Source organism: Nymphaea colorata, chromosome 10, assembly GCF_008831285.2.
Source record: "Nymphaea colorata isolate Beijing-Zhang1983 chromosome 10, ASM883128v2, whole genome shotgun sequence".
Taxonomy (NCBI): domain Eukaryota; kingdom Viridiplantae; phylum Streptophyta; class Magnoliopsida; order Nymphaeales; family Nymphaeaceae; genus Nymphaea; species Nymphaea colorata.
The window spans coordinates 3650334-3669197 of record NC_045147.1 but is presented as its reverse complement, the minus strand read 5'-3'; the positions used below and the strand labels follow the sequence as shown (position 1 = coordinate 3669197).

At 35.2% G+C, this 18864-nt stretch overlaps 1 long non-coding RNA gene across 2 annotated transcripts in view; it reads left to right on the top strand.

Moving 5' to 3' along the window:
* Window positions 1-15468, top strand: part of LOC116263251 (uncharacterized) — a 40330-nt gene extending 24862 nt beyond the window's left edge. Inside the window, exons 2-6 of one of the 2 annotated variants that reach the window (XR_004174619.1) lie at window positions 9046-9138; window positions 9270-9371; window positions 11217-11432; window positions 12014-12125; window positions 15088-15468. This is a non-coding gene — a long non-coding RNA (uncharacterized LOC116263251). The remainder of the gene's footprint in view (window positions 1-9045; window positions 9139-9269; window positions 9372-11216; window positions 11433-12013; window positions 12126-15087) is intronic. The other variant, XR_004174618.1, reaches the window with a different exon arrangement.
* Window positions 15469-18864: the final 3396 nt, after the last annotated feature.

The following is an 18864-nucleotide window of genomic DNA, read 5'->3' as shown; positions in this document are numbered from 1 at the left end:
CAAACATTGTAGCTCCAAACTTGGTGGGGATGAATATGGATATTAATAAACATAGACCCAGTTATTACTAGCTTGAAAAGGCCTCCTTCAATCTTCCCAAGGTTTGGCACATGGAATCTTTAATTTGAAAAGGGACAAACTTCAAGGATGGTCTCCTTAATTTCAGGACAAATCAGTGAATGGACAGGGAATTCAACAATTAAGTGACAGATAAATATTTGTCACTTCAACCAAGGGCAAAGTGAGGCCATAACCTGATCTTGAACTACTTTATAGAAACCACCATTAATTCATGTCGAACCAGCCCAAGTCACTAATGACCTCCATAGTAAGATGGGCCCTTTCAGTCAGGCAATAACCAAAATAAGAACTGAGCCAACTATTTCCAGGCAATCAAATACAGCCTTAATGTCACTCATCAGCAAAGATTGCCTTAGCTTACCTTTAGACCAGGGTTGCCAAATCCTATAGGATGCTAAGCAAATCACTCAGCCTCTGTAAGGCACTTCCATGCATAAAACATTGTTCACAAATCATATGTCCTGAGATATTTTCATTTCATGTTTCTCTGTAGCCACGAAAAACTTTGAACCAAGAACTTTAAATCAGAAGGTTAGGACTCCATAACGACCAAACACTTGTAACCAATTGATGGCCAAACTTTTGAAATCTGGCCTGATTCATGGATTTCCCATGTGACCTGCTCAAGTGAATGCTCCATGACCTGACTTCTATATTCTTGAGGAATATCATCTCTTCAGTATCTTTGTAGTTTATGGTCCACCTTTATCAAGCTCAAAACAAATCTTACTAGACGAAAGTCTTAAGGTGATCACAACAAAAGAACACTGGCCTAGGGGAAATATGAGAGTGTCATTTCAATAGAGGAAGACCTCAGCTAACAAATGCTAGTTTGTATGTACCTAACCCCAGTGTGTATCTCAAGAAAGAAAACACACAAAGCAAGAAGAAAAGCAAACAAACAAACAAAAGAAAAGGTCATTGGAGAATATAATAAAAGCTGGCATGAATGAGAAATATGAAAGAAAAAAAATTTACCATCAACTGCTTGCCAACATCCCTAGCAGAGGAGCTAGATACTTCTAATCCAAGTCTTTGAGAACAGTGCACATGCTAAGAGCATAAAAAAAATAAAGAAATGGATTGGCTGCCATATGTGTCAGGTTGCAATGCATCTTCAGGTCATTAGATTTGTAGACAAATTATGTAATATGAAGAGGACAAAAAAAAATTGCTTGAAAAACCATAGGTAAAACAACACCAAGATACATCATTTAAATGCAAGGAAATGAATAAGCAAAATAATCACCTCGATGGTGCTGTAAGTAGTAAGAAATACCACCAACAGGAATAAATAACCACCTAAATATTCAGATTCCTTCCATTTCCCAGGAAATTTCAATAGTACCTCCTGCAAAGCAACTGCAATAGGAATAATACACAGGAAAAAATGATAAAATGCTCCTAATCCTTTCTTCACAACCTCTTGGTTTTCATTGGCTGGCAATTTTCCTCAGTATGAAAATACAATGCATACAAAATGTCGGATATATCCATATGTCAAACAGGATACATGATTAATGGCTCATGTTGGCTTCTAGATGAGTCTTCAACTTAAAAATGTCCTTTTTCATGCACTCGTATATTGAATTATAGAAAGAAATGATAAAATGCTCCTAATCTCTTTCTTCACAACTTTTCATGTTTGGTTGAGCTTCACTAGCTAGAAATTTTCCTCAGTATAAAAAGAATATAAACTATAAAATTTGACAAAACACTCAGAAAAGTAGAATTGAAAAATCTCAGTAATAGATTGAATTAAAAAAAAGAGAATTGAGCTTGGTTTTCAGAATTTTGGTTCGAGAGAAACAAAAACATGGAATAGCTTAAAAATCTATCAAAAATAACTGAAAGTTCAAAAAATCAATAAATGTTGTGGCCTAATTTTCACACAACAAAACCAAGAATCAAACCCAAATTTAATTTTATTGCACAAGGCATACATTGATAGGCCCCACCGCTAGAATTAAAAAAGAAAAGATAAGTTTGAACAGAGAAAACAAAAGAAAGATAATTGTGATCGTGCTGCTATCTTGAAGACCTCATCTAGGCCCTATATAGGCATACACTTTAGCATACAACTAGTGTCTTCAAGTGTTTGAGGATAGAGCTAGGCATAAACCTTGGCAGCAAGGTAAGATAAGCATGAACAGTGAAAACAGAAAAAAGAGATGATTGTGATGGTGCATGCATGTACCTTGAAGGTCTCACCTGAGCACCATAAAACAGTGTTTGAAGACAGAGCTAGGCATACACCTTGGCAGCAGGGAGCATATAAAGCATTTTGCCCACTAGAACACTATTACGTGATCTTTTATGTGTGTATGTGAATTGTGAAACACACAAATCTTGTCCACCGAGAAGAACAGAACAAAATGAAATTTATGATGATCCAAAAACAGTATTGAAAAGAAGACTAGGTTTCCACCCATGGTTGGACCTTTTAAGAGGTGTAAAACCATTTTTAGGGTTTTCTTGAAATGTTTATAAATTCTAGATTTACCTAGATCCCATGTTGTAATATTTACTTTTTCATTGTCACTCGAGGGAAACCAATAAGTGCCTAGCAATTAATGTTGCCTCAATATTAAACAAGTGGAAACACAAACTAGCTGAACAATATGTGGACATGATAACAAAGAATACTCACCACCTTAAAGACCAGCACCCATATGCTGAAAAGAAGAGATTTTCTGGTTGGAAGGAGAGAAAGAGAGATGAACATGGCAAGTAATGTGAAGAAGCATAAATGCACATCAAAAAAATAATTAAGATGATAAAACTTTCCTACAAAAAAAAAATAATTGAATATGACAAGAGAACAATACTTACCTGAAGAGGGAAATCACTACCATGGAGAAAAAGAGAGAGTGAGAAAGGGAGAGAAAGAGAGGGAGGCCTAAACTTGAGAAGTTTTTTGGCAGTTAACCCTCTACTTAAACCATGTAGACTCTTCACAAACAAAAAATGGAGAAATCACCCAAGAAAATGTTCCCTTTCCCAACAAACCCGATCGCCTAAATTTAATTCCAAACTAAACCAAACTCCACTAATTTCAATCTGCCATAAGAGAAGTTAAGAAAAGGAAGGGAAGTAAAAAAAAAAAAGATTTCTTTCCTGCACCTCCTAAACTGAGAAGATGTCCTACCAAACTAATTGGCCATCTCTCTTCCATTCCCCTCAAACCTCCAAAGAAAGCATTTTTGCTTGAAGTAGAAAACACATGGTTGCTTCTCACCAAGGATCCCTTCAAGCATCAGGTGTTGTCATTGATTTAAATGAATGTTATAATTTAATACTCTAATAAGAAGATCCTACTTTGGTGAGACAGCAAGGACTAATTGTGGAGAAAATAGTTCGATGCAACAATAACACTAGGGGGATGAATTTTGTTTGAGAACTTTGCTTACACTTTTTCAAGAGCAAAAGCTAAGCAATATGTCAATTTGATCACAACTTTATTTACCAGAATCTCTAAGAATTTCAACTTGAGCTTTGTGAGTGCACATGTTTGTGTGTAGGAGATATATTCTCTTTTACCCAAAATATTCATGAGTGTTAAGATCTACCTCAAGGCAATGATATCAAGCTTCTTGAAGGGACATCTTTACATCTATAGGACATGAACATAGAGGAGTAATTCTCAGCCTCATAGAAAAGCACAAAAAAAGAGTAAACATTGACTTGGAATCTCGCATGTGTAAAAGATTTTTGCAATTGATACTTGAGATTTTGGCCTCCATAACTTTATAATTCTTGACAAGTATCCTTTTTTTCCTTCTTCTTTTTGCACTTATGAGGTTTGCTTGAAGGAAAGACCATTCGATCACCTTCAGCTTAGTGACAGTAGAGAAATTCCCCCCCTCTTGATGCATTTTTTTTTAGCACTTTTGAGGTTTGCTTGGAGAAAGCTCATTCCATCACCTTCAGATTAGTGACAATAGAGAAATTCCCCAAAGAGGAAGCTCATTCCATCTCCTTCAGCTCAAGGATAGTATAGAAATCCTCCCTCTTGGTGCCCCCATATGTTTTTTTTTTTTAGTAAGCACTTTGAGGTTTGCGTAGAGGAAACTCATTCTATCACCTTCAGCTTAGTAACAGTAGAGAAATTCACCCATGTGGAAACCCATTCCATCACCTTGAGATCAGTGATAGTACAGAAATCCCCCCCTCCCACTGGGTGCTCCCTTCCCTTTTTTCTTTTTCTTTTTAGCACTTTTGAGGTAGGTCTAAAGGAACCTCATTCTATCATCTTCAGCTCAATGACAGTAGAGAAAACCGCTAGTCCCTCCCTTTCTAGGTGCTTTTATTTTTTTGATATCCTCTCAGAATCTTATAGAATATGAGGGTTTCTTCTCATATTATTCCATTGTTGAACCCTTTCATATGCCTGATTGTCAAAGTCAATGTAATATCCTTTCTCAACTTCATTGAGCTTTTCCTCATTGCTCATATTGAAGGTTTCAAAATTCCTTTCAGGTAAATAAAGATATATCTTGATGTAGACATGGCACAGTGATGAAGCCAAAGTAGAAATTCTTAGAGGTTCCTAACAAAAGAAAAGCTCTCGATCATAAATTGGTATACTGCTCAAGAGATTACCTCTGTGCATGAATTAAAACTTTCTAAAATCAAAATTTTGATGGAAACAAAAAAATTGAGAAATGTTACTGGAAAGTGAGTTACAAAATATTGAAAATCACCAATTTTGAGAAAACTCACTCATTAGTCGGACTTGAACTTATATATATACACACACATACATACATTTTCTCAAGGTGAGCTACCTTAACACAAAAACTCTCTGCCTCAAGGCAGAGGGTTTTTTCTGAAAAATCCTCCACCTCGAAGAGAAAGTTTCAAATAAACTCTTTCAACCCTTTGCCTTGAGGCACATGTTAGAGGAAACCTTTTGCCTTGAGGTAGAGGATTTTCTCTAAACTGTGAAACCATCCGCCTGAGAGCGTTTCAGAGTAAACTCTCTGCCTCAAGGTAGAGGGTTATCTTTGGTTTCTGAAACCCTCCATCTCGAAGCAGAGGGTCGAAAAAAGGGATTCACCCATCAATATGAGGATTGATAATTTTGAGCGCCTTTACCTGAGGTAACTAATCCAAGGGCTATGCTTATTCTTGATGCATTTTGTTTTTGCTTAAACATTTTTTCATTCTAAATGTAGTGTGGTGTTTGGAGAAAATGTTGAAAGATTTGATGTTTCAAATTTTTGAGAAAGTTTTGAAAAATCGTTTGAGAGTATAAACCATTTTTGATTTGGGAGATTTTCAGTTGGGAAATCTTTACAAATATCATTCAGAAACCTTTAGAAGATAATGTGAGTATTTTGAAGATCACTTTTTGAAGTCGATTTAGTGTACTAGTAAGAACTTAAGTAGGTTAGATTTTGCTCTAATTTGGTTACTATCTAGCTAGAACTCCACCTCATCGTGCTTAAGTTCTTTTAGAGAGGTGCTTATGATCATTTGTAAATTCCACAATTGAATTAGAATATATGAATGCATTGACTCTATATGATTGAAAGCAAATTATTTATTCTTACCATATCATTCATCTAAGGGTATCATACACATTTAGATTTATTTGCACACTCATCCTAGATATTCTCATGAAGAGGAAAAAAAAGTTGAAAGTGAAATGGGGTTGTAGACCATCAAATATGATTGCAACATTGGGTCATTACTTGAGTTTTGGACTAGGTAAAGTCCATAAATGAAAATTTAAAATCTTAGATCTTGGGAAAGGAATATTCGAAAGAATGAAAAAAGAAATGAAAAGATTTTAATCCAAGAGGAATAGGGAGAGAGAAAAGAAGATTTTAAAGAAAGAGAGAAGAAGATGAAGATTATAGGGAGAGAAATATTGCAATATAGAGAGAAATAGAGAAATATATATACATATACATACTTATATATATATATATATATATATATATATATATATATATATATATATATATATGTATTCGAAAGTTCGCAAAAGAAGATATTGATTTGAAGAGAGAGATAAAAGATTATAAAGAGAGAATAGTGCAATGCACATATTTGCTCATATATATATATATGTATATAAAAATTTATAAAGGAAGACATTGAATCATAGAGAGATGAGGATAAAGTGAGAGATTCATATGCATATATACGTATATAACATGTATATACGCATACGCATTTTATGAAAATTAAAATCTAAAGGTAATTAAAGCATGTCTAATTTCAATTTTTCTTGTAGGCCAGAGAGAAACTTGGACTCATGCAAGAACCTAAGATAAGTCTTCAAGGCCTCATTGAAGAGAGCTCTTATTTTCAAAATTCCTTTGAAATCATGATTCCAAATTATTTTTATATGTGAGCATAAAACAATAATCATTTCATCTATTATAAGAAAATCTATTCCTCCTACCATTGGGTATAAAAGAAAACCAAGTAGTTGAAATGGAGAACAACGTAAGAAATCTCTCATTGGGATCCCTAATAGGGTAATTAAGAGAAAAGTTAGTTGTAAGAATATCATGAAAATGCATTTTAACATGTACACATTCGTAAAAGGTTTTTCTAGGTTGAAAAAATCCCAACCTCAAAAATCAACATAATAATAAAGAAATCCCGATCCAAGTACTCATTCTCCCCCTTCATTCATATATAAAAAAAAATCAATCAACTATGCATGAACTTCTCAAAACAAAGCAACATTCAAGAGAAGAGAGAAATATGTTTCAATCCTAGAATGAAACCTTATTGCACATTCTTATGCTTTCGATGCACTCAAGAATAGCTCTTGGATATGAAGAAGATATTTGAATGTTATCTTGTATGACCATGGGGAGATGAAGAAGGGAGAAAGAAAGAAAAAGATTGGATTGGAATATTGATTACATATCTCTAATAAGAATGATTTTAGAAAATAAATCTCCTACTTCGGATGATCCTAAAGCTTCCTCGAATGGGGCTCCAAGGTGATAAAGATGTCACTCCGAGAAGCCTCCTCATGCTTCCTAGGAAAGTGGAAGTTGGAGAATTGCTCCCAAGGTTGGAGAAGAGGAAGAAGAGAAGAAGAGAAGAAGAGAAAAATGAAGAGAGAACTAGGGGAAAAACTCTAGGTCTTCAAATGAGAAAACACTAGAGATTCCCCAAGGGTTAGCTCTTGCCCAATAGAGAAGATTGTGAGGGTATTTATAAAGAGTTTTAGAGTCAAAACTCAAAATTTAAATTTTTTTGAACTTAAATACATTTTCATGCAAATTTTAAACATTTTTGAATCATTTTATTTTTTTAAAATAGGTTTTCACCAAGTGGAATTGGCCCTTAATCCTGTAAACACCCCTTTTGGGGTGTGGACAGGGCTAATGCCCACCCATCTGACCAAAACCGCCCCCAAGGGAGGTGGTTTTTTACTCAAAAGGGGCCTACGCAGTGCGCACGCCCTCCCCCGGTGCACGCTGGGTGTGTTTGCACTGCCAGGTGATAGCGCCTGGTGCGCTGGTGCCTGGTGCTAACACATCTAGCATGGTTGTGTGTTGCTTGGCCAAGCACCAAGCAGCGTGCTGGGCACACGTGTGAGGGTGAAATGCCGCCATTAGTGGTTTATTTTGGACCAATAAGAGATGGCTGTCACCTCCCTGGCCTCAAAGGGGTCCACACACATAGGCAAAACATAAACATTATTTTTTTAAAATCCATATTTTAAAGGGAAAAATAGTCTTTTGTTATAATTAGAGTCATTTTGAGTGATTTGGGGCCCATTTTAGATTGGGATTGGGTTTGTTTGGGTGCCAATGCATTCTTTGAGGTTTAACGCTCAGATCAAGGATTGGATGGGTAGTTTAGGCGCCAAGCAAATTTATGGCGCAAAATTGAGATGCAAAACAAAGGGAAGGTCTGTCCATGAGCGCATGGCACTCGATGGTATCCAAATTTGTTATTTTTGCATCGACTTTGGATTTTGAGTTGAAATTCTTGATTTGGATCCAAACTTTGGTTTTGAATATAATTTGAATCCGATAGCAACTTTATGGGTCCTATTTCCTAGTTTGGGCTTACCTTCGCTCGTGGGGTTAAGTCACGGGCCTTGGCTATGTATTTTAGATCTAGGACTTGGATTTAGATCCAAATCTTGGTCTAAAGTTGGATTTTTGGATTTAAATTTTGCATTTGGACTTAGATATAGGCCTAGGGATCCGTTTTGGATCAACTGGTCATGAATTGGATTTTGATATAGATACAGAAGTCTGTTTTGAGTTCAGCTTGGGGTTGGAGTTCAAAATTAGATCCTAATCATTGTAAAAATGGTTGAAATAATTGAGAATCTTGTTTGAGTAAAATGAAATACAGTCATCTGGAAAAATTTGGGGGTGATAATAGTTATGCATTGGTTACTCTTCATTTGTAGGCCAGTGAAAAGTTTTATTTAGAATTGAACAAATGGCAGCCCATTGGTACCAAAGCACATTACTTGAGTTCATTTATGGGGATGACGGCATGAGATCCAGAGATGACACAACTACACTATTTTGGTTGGAAAATATTGCCAGATTCTTACTAAGACAATGTTTGGCAGCATGTTAAGGTAAAATAAGAGTTCAATTATTTGAAAATGTACTCAAATTTTAGATGTTACTAACATAGCACTATTGTACAGATCATTTGTTGGATGTAGACAAGTATGACACTGAAAGTACGTAGTACATGATCGATCAATTGCTAAAACCTTGGGTGATAAAGACTTACTTAAAAATGTAGAGAAATGGGATATCTAAGATATGAAAAATATATAAAAATTACAAAAACATTGATAGAACATTTAAGCCATTGTCCAAGTGACATTCCTGCAAATCAATGGGCGACCTTAATGTGCCATTTTGATCCTCATAGTTCAAAGGTTGGCACATGCTATATTGAATTTTTTAAAAAATAATTGTGTATATGTTGTAAATCTAGTGATTGTCATTGCAGGCACGGAGTGTGATAATTACTATCAGTCGTTCAAAGCAAAAGTTCCCTCATACAATGGGGACAATGAGTTTTGCTTGTTTTTGTGTTGGAAAAGTGAGTAATGGACAATGAAGTTATCTTTCTAAAGTTTTTTAAATTTATTATCATCTAGTTTAATAAAAAATCTTCTTGCATTTAGTCATTTATCGTAGTAAATGAATTAGTGTTACGTTTTTGTTGTACAGGTGAAAGAGGGTGAGAGTGAACCGTCATAGGCTGACATTTTTGTGATGACTCATACAAGCAAGAAACAAGATTATCATAATGCAGAAACGAGTAAAATACTTGTAAGTTCTTGAAATTGTTGTTTGTGTTGTTTGTTAATTCCAAACTAATGCATACACATGCAAACACCATTTTTATAGGGTAGGATTGTGGAAAAAATTTCAGCATTTCCAATGGGTTCAGGGATGATGCCTCTCAAGATAATACTCTTATCAAAAAGTTTGAGAAATGAAAATGATGGTCATGTACAAATAGATGACTTAAGGGATTCATTCATCAGATTTTGTTTGGTCCAGCTCCAACATGATCTGAACTAGTTAAAAAAAAATGCAATGTTAACTGCAGAAGTAAATGCATTAAAGCAAACGTTGACATCAATAGACTCTCAACTCGATAAAATGAATAATTTGGCTGGTCAAGTTGGAAGAATGAATGAGTTGCATGCTCGGTTTATTTCATGGATAGACATGTCCAGCAACCTCCTTTGGTGGTGACATGTAACGTGGTATTTATGTTTTGTAATTTACATATGTCATGTTTTCTAATGTTCTTTTAATATTAATTAAATTATTTATCTTTTTTGTCCTGGCAGTTGCATCATCAACACAATGGGCTTTGAAGCACCAAGATACATGGTGCATCAAGTTTCATTTTTTTTTCATATGTTGCAAATCATGAAGGAAATTTTTTTGATACACAAGTATAAATAGATGAATGATAAACTTTCATAGCAGTTTTCATTAATCTTTCATATTAATACTTTTGTTTCTTTGGATGAACATGTACAGAAATAGTTTAACTCATATTCTTTTGAACTCATGCGAACTCTTGAAGCACTTATGACTGAATGGATAGTAGTTTGTGTTGTTTGTGAATCTGTTGTTATAACTAAAAGAACTTCAAAACCTTAAATGCTCTCTTCACTTTGGCTATGACCACATGCACATGAAGCAAGTGTCCCTTATGCTAGAGGTATTTGATGATTTTTAAGAATTTGTGTTTCAATTTCTACTCTCTTTTTTTTAGTGACAGTACCATATTGCTACCTCTACACATTTGGTAAAGTTAAATCTTCTTCCAACCTTCAGTTGAAATGGTTTATAGTTCAATATTTTCGTTGTGTATGCTTATTGCCAGAACATCAAAGGTAAGAGCAGACTTCTTTGGTGAACCAAAAAAGTGGTGTCTGTTTTGCACTAGGTACTGAGTTAAACTATACAATCTAAGATCAACGTACACAAGGAGTTCATTGCTGCTTTTCAGAATAATCTGTTTTGGTTTAAGCTTGTTGGTATTTGTGTTGATTAACATGGAAAATTTATTGGTCTGGCTCTAGACGAGAATTGGAAGAATGAATTCCGCTAACATCATGTCTTGAAACACATTCTTAGATTATGCCCTAGATTTTTTGGGTTATGCAGACCCCTACAGATTTGACTTATCTTTGTTTTTTGGGTTATGCAGACCCCTACAGATTATGCCCTAAAATTTTTTATTTTTAAACTTGCCATTCTAGTTGCTGTACCTAGAACTGGAAGTGGGAAGTAGAAGAAGAATCAGAATTGAAGTTAGGTGCTATGTGGATCCTGGTATAGCTAGGGTTTTGCATACATTATGCTGATGGAGGCCAGGTAAGAATATGCATTTACCTGCATAGCCAGATCTGCAAACAATATGTAGATGGAGCACATATTTTTATGTAGATGAATTTATCTAGACATGATGTTGATCTAAAGAAACTTAATGCTGAATGTATTTCTGTTACTAATAATTTACATTTTTCCAAAAGAAAAATTGCAGCAGATTTCAGTATTGTAAGTATTCTTGCAATTATTGTGATGCCAAACCAAGATTATTGAATACCTTAAAGTTGCTGAATGAATTTCTATTCTTGATGGTTATATCAGGCAAAATATACTTTGAGTTCGGCATTGGCACTATTTAAGCATACCAACTCAATGCTATGTATCATGACCTTGGCAACTGTCCACAAGCAGTTTGCTTATGTAAGTGTCTGGTCTAAGATCATTTTCACATGTAGCAAAGAACTACATCATGGAGCTTTCATTTGGAGGAGAGCTCAGGAGAATGAGGTGGATAAAGCAATCCTCGTGATACCCAAGGTAAGTCAAGTCTGTTGAGCTTGAGAATGGAAAGCTCTGATTTATTTTAAACTTAGATAAATGGCTTTGAACGTCCCAAGGAGTTGGTCCTTACAATGTTTTAATTGCATCTGTTAGCCGATATTGTTATTGATAAATTTTGTCATTGGCATAGCCATGAGATATTTTCTCTCCCTTGGAGAAAGTTTGTAGAATCTTAGAGGTGCTGAAGGTAACATGTGAACTATACAAACCATGGCTTCTACTGAACAAGGGAATCTCTGGAGACATGATCACCCTTCTGAAGGAATGTTCCTCAAAGTGGAATCAGTCTGGACTGAAAGAAGCAGTTACTACAATTTGGTGTCCCAGTTTTGAAGATGAAGAGAATAAAAAAGTGTTGTTGGAATCCATTGAATCTCTTCACTATGTAGATCTTGTTTTTGTTCAAAATTCTATGTTCAGAAAGCCACATCATCGATGTCATCTTTCTTTGCTGCCATTGAATTGTTTACATGGTAGTCATACAAACCAATTGCTACTTAAAATTTGGATTACATGTCATGCACAAGCTTTAGTCATTGTGGTTTCTTCTTGTTCAGGTATGAAATCGGCTTTATGAAATGGGCAGCAATTATTTTTGAAGATAGTGAACTTGTGGGCGAATTTGATCTTACCTAAAATGTCCTCAGTTGCCTCAAATTCGTCTTGGCAGTAAGTGTTGAATTATAACAAAATTCCAACATCACTTTCATTGGTTTGTCTTTCATTATCCTCTACAACATCTGCTTCAAAGAGCTGCAGAAGTTATCTTTCAAGCTACTGTCTTGGCAGTGTCAGTGACTGCTCAACACCTTTCTATCTCTATTTTCCCCGATCCTATCACATATTCATTTCTTGGTTTCTTTATACTAGGGTATCATTTTTTGTTCATCCACATTTTTTTGTGTTACCTTGCTTCTACAAATTTTCATGCTTCTGAGGTTTCGATTTAACCTTTTAAGTGCCTTGTGAGGCAATTTATGCTTTCATCTTAGTTTTAGGGTTCAAGAAGTCACTACAACAAAATAGCATAGCTTTGGCATTAAGATATGGTCAGCTCTAGTATGCACCAATTCAACAAGGTTGTTGTGGGAGTGCCTAGTCCTACAGGTGAGGGGTGCCTATTAGCCCTTTGCCATAGCCTTCAAAAGCACCATAGCTTGAGCGGATTGGTGCTTTTTGATCGTTTGGTCCAGTGTAACATCTCTAGTGTTTAATGGCCTAGCACCTCAAGCCTCTACAACAATTGTTAAGGTTGTGTAGTGCCAATGCCAAGAGCTTTGGTGCTCCATTGTTGAGTGTCAGAGAACAATGAAATTTTTCTGTGCAAAACCAAGTGAAAGCCATTTCACGTGACCCTGAAGCTCTCATGTCTGCCTAGTGAAGCCTAATCCTTTCAATGTCTTGGCCCTCAACCCTCTGGTCTCTCTAATGACCTGACCCCATTGGTCATTTTCTCTTTCACTCTCTCCTATTTTTCTTATTGTTTTTGGTTCGGGATCTTTTATGTATGCCATTTAATTTGGATTTCGTGTGTATTTTGGAAGTTGGGTGTTTGTATAACTCATTCTAGCTAGTTTATTTTGGATGATCATGTTTTTCTGCTTGGGAGTTATTTATTTAATGGGAGAGCATACAAATTTGTCAATGCAAGTTCTCAGTTGATGGGGAAAGAGATAAAGAATTAGGGTTAGCATACCCCAACACATAGAATGCATTGATTCGTTCATTGTTGATCCAAAGTAACAAGAAGAATTTCTTCCCTTTTTGTTTTCTATTCTTTTATTCTCTACTAATACGGTGATGATATGACAACATTTATTCACCTTGGCTTTTTATATTTCAATAGTTAGTGTATAATAGGATCTTTTGGGGACCAAAAATGTTGTCTGTTGTAAATGTAACACCCCAGAAATTTAGTCACATACTGAAGATTGTAAGGGATTTTTAAGGGCTTATAATGGAGGTCATTAATGAGATGATTGTCCTAGTTTCTAGCCTTTTTTGGGTTGGAACTGAAACTGCTAGGGGGCGGGTTGGGATCCGCCGAACCAGGGCCCGAGCCCAGTAGTGGGTTGGGGTGTCACAGTGGTATCAGAGCAGTTTCAACACTCGAACCTAGGGTCCCACATGCACGGACGCATGTGCCTTAAGGGGGGTGGATTGTAACACCCCAGAAATTTAGTCCTGTATTGAAGATAGTGAGGGATCTTTAAGGCCTTATAAATGGAGGTCATTAATGAGATGATTGTTTTGGTTCCTAACCTTTTTAGGGTTGGAACCGAAACTGCTAGGAGGCAGGTTGGGATTCACCGAACCAGGAGTGAGTCGGGTTGTTATAGTAAAAGCTTCACATTTTGTAGGCTCTTTTTTTTTTTTTGAGAAGATGTAAAGACAACCAATTTGTAGGTTTTTTATCATGCTGACCACATTCCAAAACATTTATTATTCTGAAATCCAAACTACATTGTGTATAAAAGTGCCTTTTGTTTAAATCTTATGTTTTCATGCCATACTTTGTGTTTTCTTTTGTGTGTTTATCCACATTCATGTCATCTGCTCTACGTTTGTAATGCTTGAGTGCTGAGCAAATGGTTTACTCAAACAAAGATTCCCATTTTTTCCTTTTGTTCAATAACATGTTTTTTCTTTTCCCTCTGCTCTCACTTTCATCCAAGATTTTGGAGCATTTTCTTACTTCTGGTTTGTGAATTTTAGCATTGATCATCTAGCTTAAATTAGTGCCATCCACAGTTGCCACAACTAAGGATTTATTACTTCCTAATGTTGAAATGATAAAATTTTTGTAAAATTGCTTTCCCTTTGTGGTATTTGAAATTTCAAATGCAATAAATGATTCTAGGACAGCTGGCCTATACTCTAGCCTGCTGAATTTTGGTTTTAAAGAAAGTTCTCACTTGGTTGATTATCTAGGAAAAGGAGATTACCTGATCTTTTTGCAAGGAATTCTATTGGCAGTAGAAGGCAGTTGTAGTAGTGATGGAAGCAAGGGACCTTAGTTGGTTAGTTGGTGATTATGCTTGCAACTACTTTAGTCATGGTAATGTTTTGAAAATAGGTATAGATAATTTTATAAATGCATGAAATTGTGGTTGGGCTTTAGATGTTTGAGAATGAAGAGTTGTGAAGTGTGTACGTTCCTCTTACTAATTGGAGTATAAAGAAAAATATACATTTCAAAACATTATGATGTTTGTGAAAAAATGACACAATCTAGCAAAGGCCTAGATATCCGCTATGTGCACAATTTCAGGAGGAAGTTGGAAGCATATGTGTTATATAAGGAGGGTGGTCACTCCCTCTTTGTTGTTGTAGAATGAGATTTGTGTAAACATAATAATAGGATGTTGATTCAAATGGTGTTGAATGAAATAAAAAAAAATGTGTGGAGACTCTCTGACTTCTTTTGTCCAATGAAAATTCATGATTTCTTACTTAAATGCATGACATATATATAAAGAAAAAGTTATGAAGGATGTTCATTAAACAAGTGAGCAAAGGTGACATTTCTAGACACATTTCAATGTTTTTCTTACTTAAATGCATGACATATATATGAATCCACTCTTCAGAATCATATTGGTTGATTTTCTCTATTATTATCTGATAATAGCTAGCAGGGAAATAACTAATTTCCAAGGGAAGCCTCTCCCATCTCGCGAGGTCTTACGAGGTCAGTTATGGGACAATACTCATACAAGGGAAGAAAAGCCAACCAAAGGTCTCTTACCCTTCTTTCCTCAATAGCTTCAACCTCTGGTGGAATGTGTAGATAACCATTGTCCATCTTCAAGAACCCACCTCAAGGCAAGACATCTTCATATCACTTATGCCATAGTTATTAGCTAAAAAGGTTTGTTACACTATGGCTGTTTTGATATCAATTCTCCACTTTTACAGCCACTATAGTTACAAATATAATGTAGGATTTAGCTACTCAGACTGCATCAAGACTTTTTAGAAGAAAGGGAAAAGGGTTTGAAACCTGCTGCATGAGGACAAATTATCTTGAAAAATATCATGTGGGTCTATAAAAAATATAACACCACAAAGTACGAAGCTACTAATATATGCTTAACACTTAATTGCATTTATATAGTTTAATTTAATCCAAGTGATAAATGAGAAGCTTCATCAGTACTCTTGTATGTAAGATTGCTAAGAGGGTAATTGCTTTTCTGCAGCCCTGATTTACCTTTAGTTTCAAACATGTCCATTGTATGACAAGTTGCGCTATGGCGAGGCAGGAAGCTTCACGGTTAAGTGTTGTTGCTCGTAACTACTTATTGCTGCTGATGCAATGGGTGAACATTTGTACATGTTTCCATTTTTACTAACTCTTTGATAGTGAGCATCATACACAAAGTAGTTGTCCTAATTTTTACCATTCACATAATTTGTGAGAAGGACAAGGAAGCCGATGTGTGGATGGTGGCAGTTTTATGGCTCAGTGGCATCTCCAGTAGGTGTCTTCTTTTGAAGCCATTATGACCTCCATGACTTGCAGCTTCTACAGAATTAACAGCTTATCAGCTGACACCACCACTTTGTATTTTAGGCTCAAACCATGGCATCTAGTAGCATTGCATTAAAAATCTTGTATCATTTAATGTTTACAGTTTAAGGAGGGTTGTAAAGTTTTACAATCTGTGGAAAATGGAGGTTCGCAACATTATTTGTAGAAAGAATGTAAAGTCTTACCATGGTTACAAGTGCTATACCAGAAATGCTATTGACTTGTTGCTCTAAATACTAGCACTTTAGGGGATGCATATAACTTTTTTTTCTGGCACTATTTTTAGCACAAGAACTATGCTGCATAGAAAAAAGCAGTGGTGGTTAAATATCTGGTGCTCATGGTGACACTAAGATAGTACAAGAGCCGATGTATACTGGCAACACCAAAGCTGAAAGCATTTTTATAGAGAGTTAAGCAAAATTAGTTGGAATTCTCATGTAATTTTGGACCAAAGAATTGTTTAATTCAAATGCAAGTGGCTTATCTAGCTTTGACGTTTTCAACTTAACACGTTTTTCATGGGGAGTATATTATGTTTGTAAAGAATGTGGATTTATTACTACACCCATGTGGACCTTAATCCAGAGTGTCCTAGATTTATAACCATAAACATACAAAATTTTGAGGAACTATTGCTTCAAAACTGCATATAAAAATGTACTGGCATTATTCTAGTGAATCCCTTTGACTAATGACATCACATGTCCATATTTTTGTTAAAAAGACTTAGGGCCTGTTTGTATGATACCCCAAAACCTAGTTTTGTGGGTGTTTGGATGACATAATAAAGGTTTCTTGCAAACCCTGTTTTCAGAAATGCTGTTTTGACATGGCGATGGAAAACCAGGACTGCCCAGGTTTTTTCATCCAAAACTGAGTATGTGGTACTAGTGATGATAATTTTAAGAGCAAGAAAGAGATTAATGCATGTGTATATTTTAAGGCAAAGTTGACAGTTGCTGAACAAGGTGAACAACAAAAATTAAGGTTTGTTTGAGGTTTGATGGTTGCTTTTTATCTGCATGCAGGGAATTATTGGAATCTGGTTCATATCTTGTGGGAACACCAGCCTAAAGGATATTAAGTATCTGCATGAATGTTACATTTCTAGTTGGTGATTATTGTGATATGATAAATACTCTTTGGTGGTATAATTTAGTAATGTTGATTAAGATGGGCTGAGATGATCAGTTATTCAATTAACTACTAAAATAGGATTGCTTTTTCTTTATCCACCTGAGGTTTCTAACACTGTTTAACTAATAGGCACACATAACACACTAACTCATTAGGAACTGTGTATAACTTTTAGCATGACACAGTGTAAGGGTGCCCAATTTGTTAAGATTGTAGGCACTGAAATTTATATCTTAGAATGTTCTTTTCCTTTTATTTGAATAATATATATATATATATATATATTATATATATATATATATAATTATATATATATATATATATATATATATATATATATAACATAACTGTATTTAGTATTCAACTGAACTTGTTTTTTTCTTTTATGACAAAAACCAGATTATGAAATTGAAAAGCTGGCTTTTGCCTTGTCATCCAAACATGCAACCAGGTTTTGAAAACTCATTAAAAAACCAAGTTTTGTAAAAACCCAGTTTTTGGGGTGTCATCCCAAATGACCCATTAGGAGTTGCTTTGTCTAGATGGCTTAAACTCATTGGAGTTTGCCCATATTTATTCTTAGCATTCTTCAGACTTGTTTTTTAAATATCTTGCTGGAAGCCTGAAGGCGATGTTAACATTTCTTAGAATTGTACCTTGAAAGATTAGTACACTATTGTCTTTAACATCAGACATTTTTGCTCTACTTTTTAACATTAAGAAACATTATTCAACCTTTAAGAGGTGGTCATTGTCTATTTGTTACCTCATAACATGCAGACATAGAAACAAAGGCAGATGGTATAATTCTTGTTTCTTGCTTACTACTTCACCATTAAGAAAACAATTATCAAACACTTTAAGAGGTTGTCATTGTCTATTTGTTACCTCATAACCATGCATACATAGAAGCAAAAGCAGATGGTTACTCTTTTAATGTTAGTTTATGCCCCTAGAGACGGCACAAATGAGAAGCTAGACATGACTCATGAGATTTCTTCTGCAACATTAATTTGATAGTTTGGAATAGTACACTTTATTTCATGCCAATATTCATGGCCATGCATTTTAAAGCTAAGACATATAAAAATCTTGCTTATATTACATGTTATTTTAGAAATTGATTTTTTATATAACTGTCTCTTGCAGTAAATGGATCTTCATATGTACTAGTTCAAAGTTGCTTCTCTCTTGTGAGCTAGTACTCATGCCTAAATCTATTAACGTTAGTAGATGTCAGATATTGAAAGAACCTAATGTGACACACTGACTAGTAGAACTCTACTTTGTCTTTCGGTAGAAAGTAGGAAAATTCACTAGTCACCTAGCGAAGTGTGTAATGCAAAAGTGTGCATCTTCGCTGGTTCTTTTCAAGTTTATATGATGCCCACAAGTTTGGCTGGTGTGCATTACAAAGTTTTATTTTCTTTTGTGCATGCCTAAGACGGTTGGATGTGTTGTGGGTGACATAGATTATCAAGGCTCTTTAATTTTCATTTACATATTTACTTTGAGGTCCACATAGTTGTTTGCTATTATGTTCTTATTAGGGTTTTCCACTGTTTACATAGTTTTGAAGTATGCTGGTTGGAATTTACATGCTGAATTCTATCTGGTTTAGTAAATTTAAGGCCATTATCAAGAAAGCATGGAGCTGGATGGTATAGCCCATTTGCAATAGCCAAATCTAGTTCTTTGTTGTTTAGTCTCTATTCCTAGACTCGTGTGCCAATC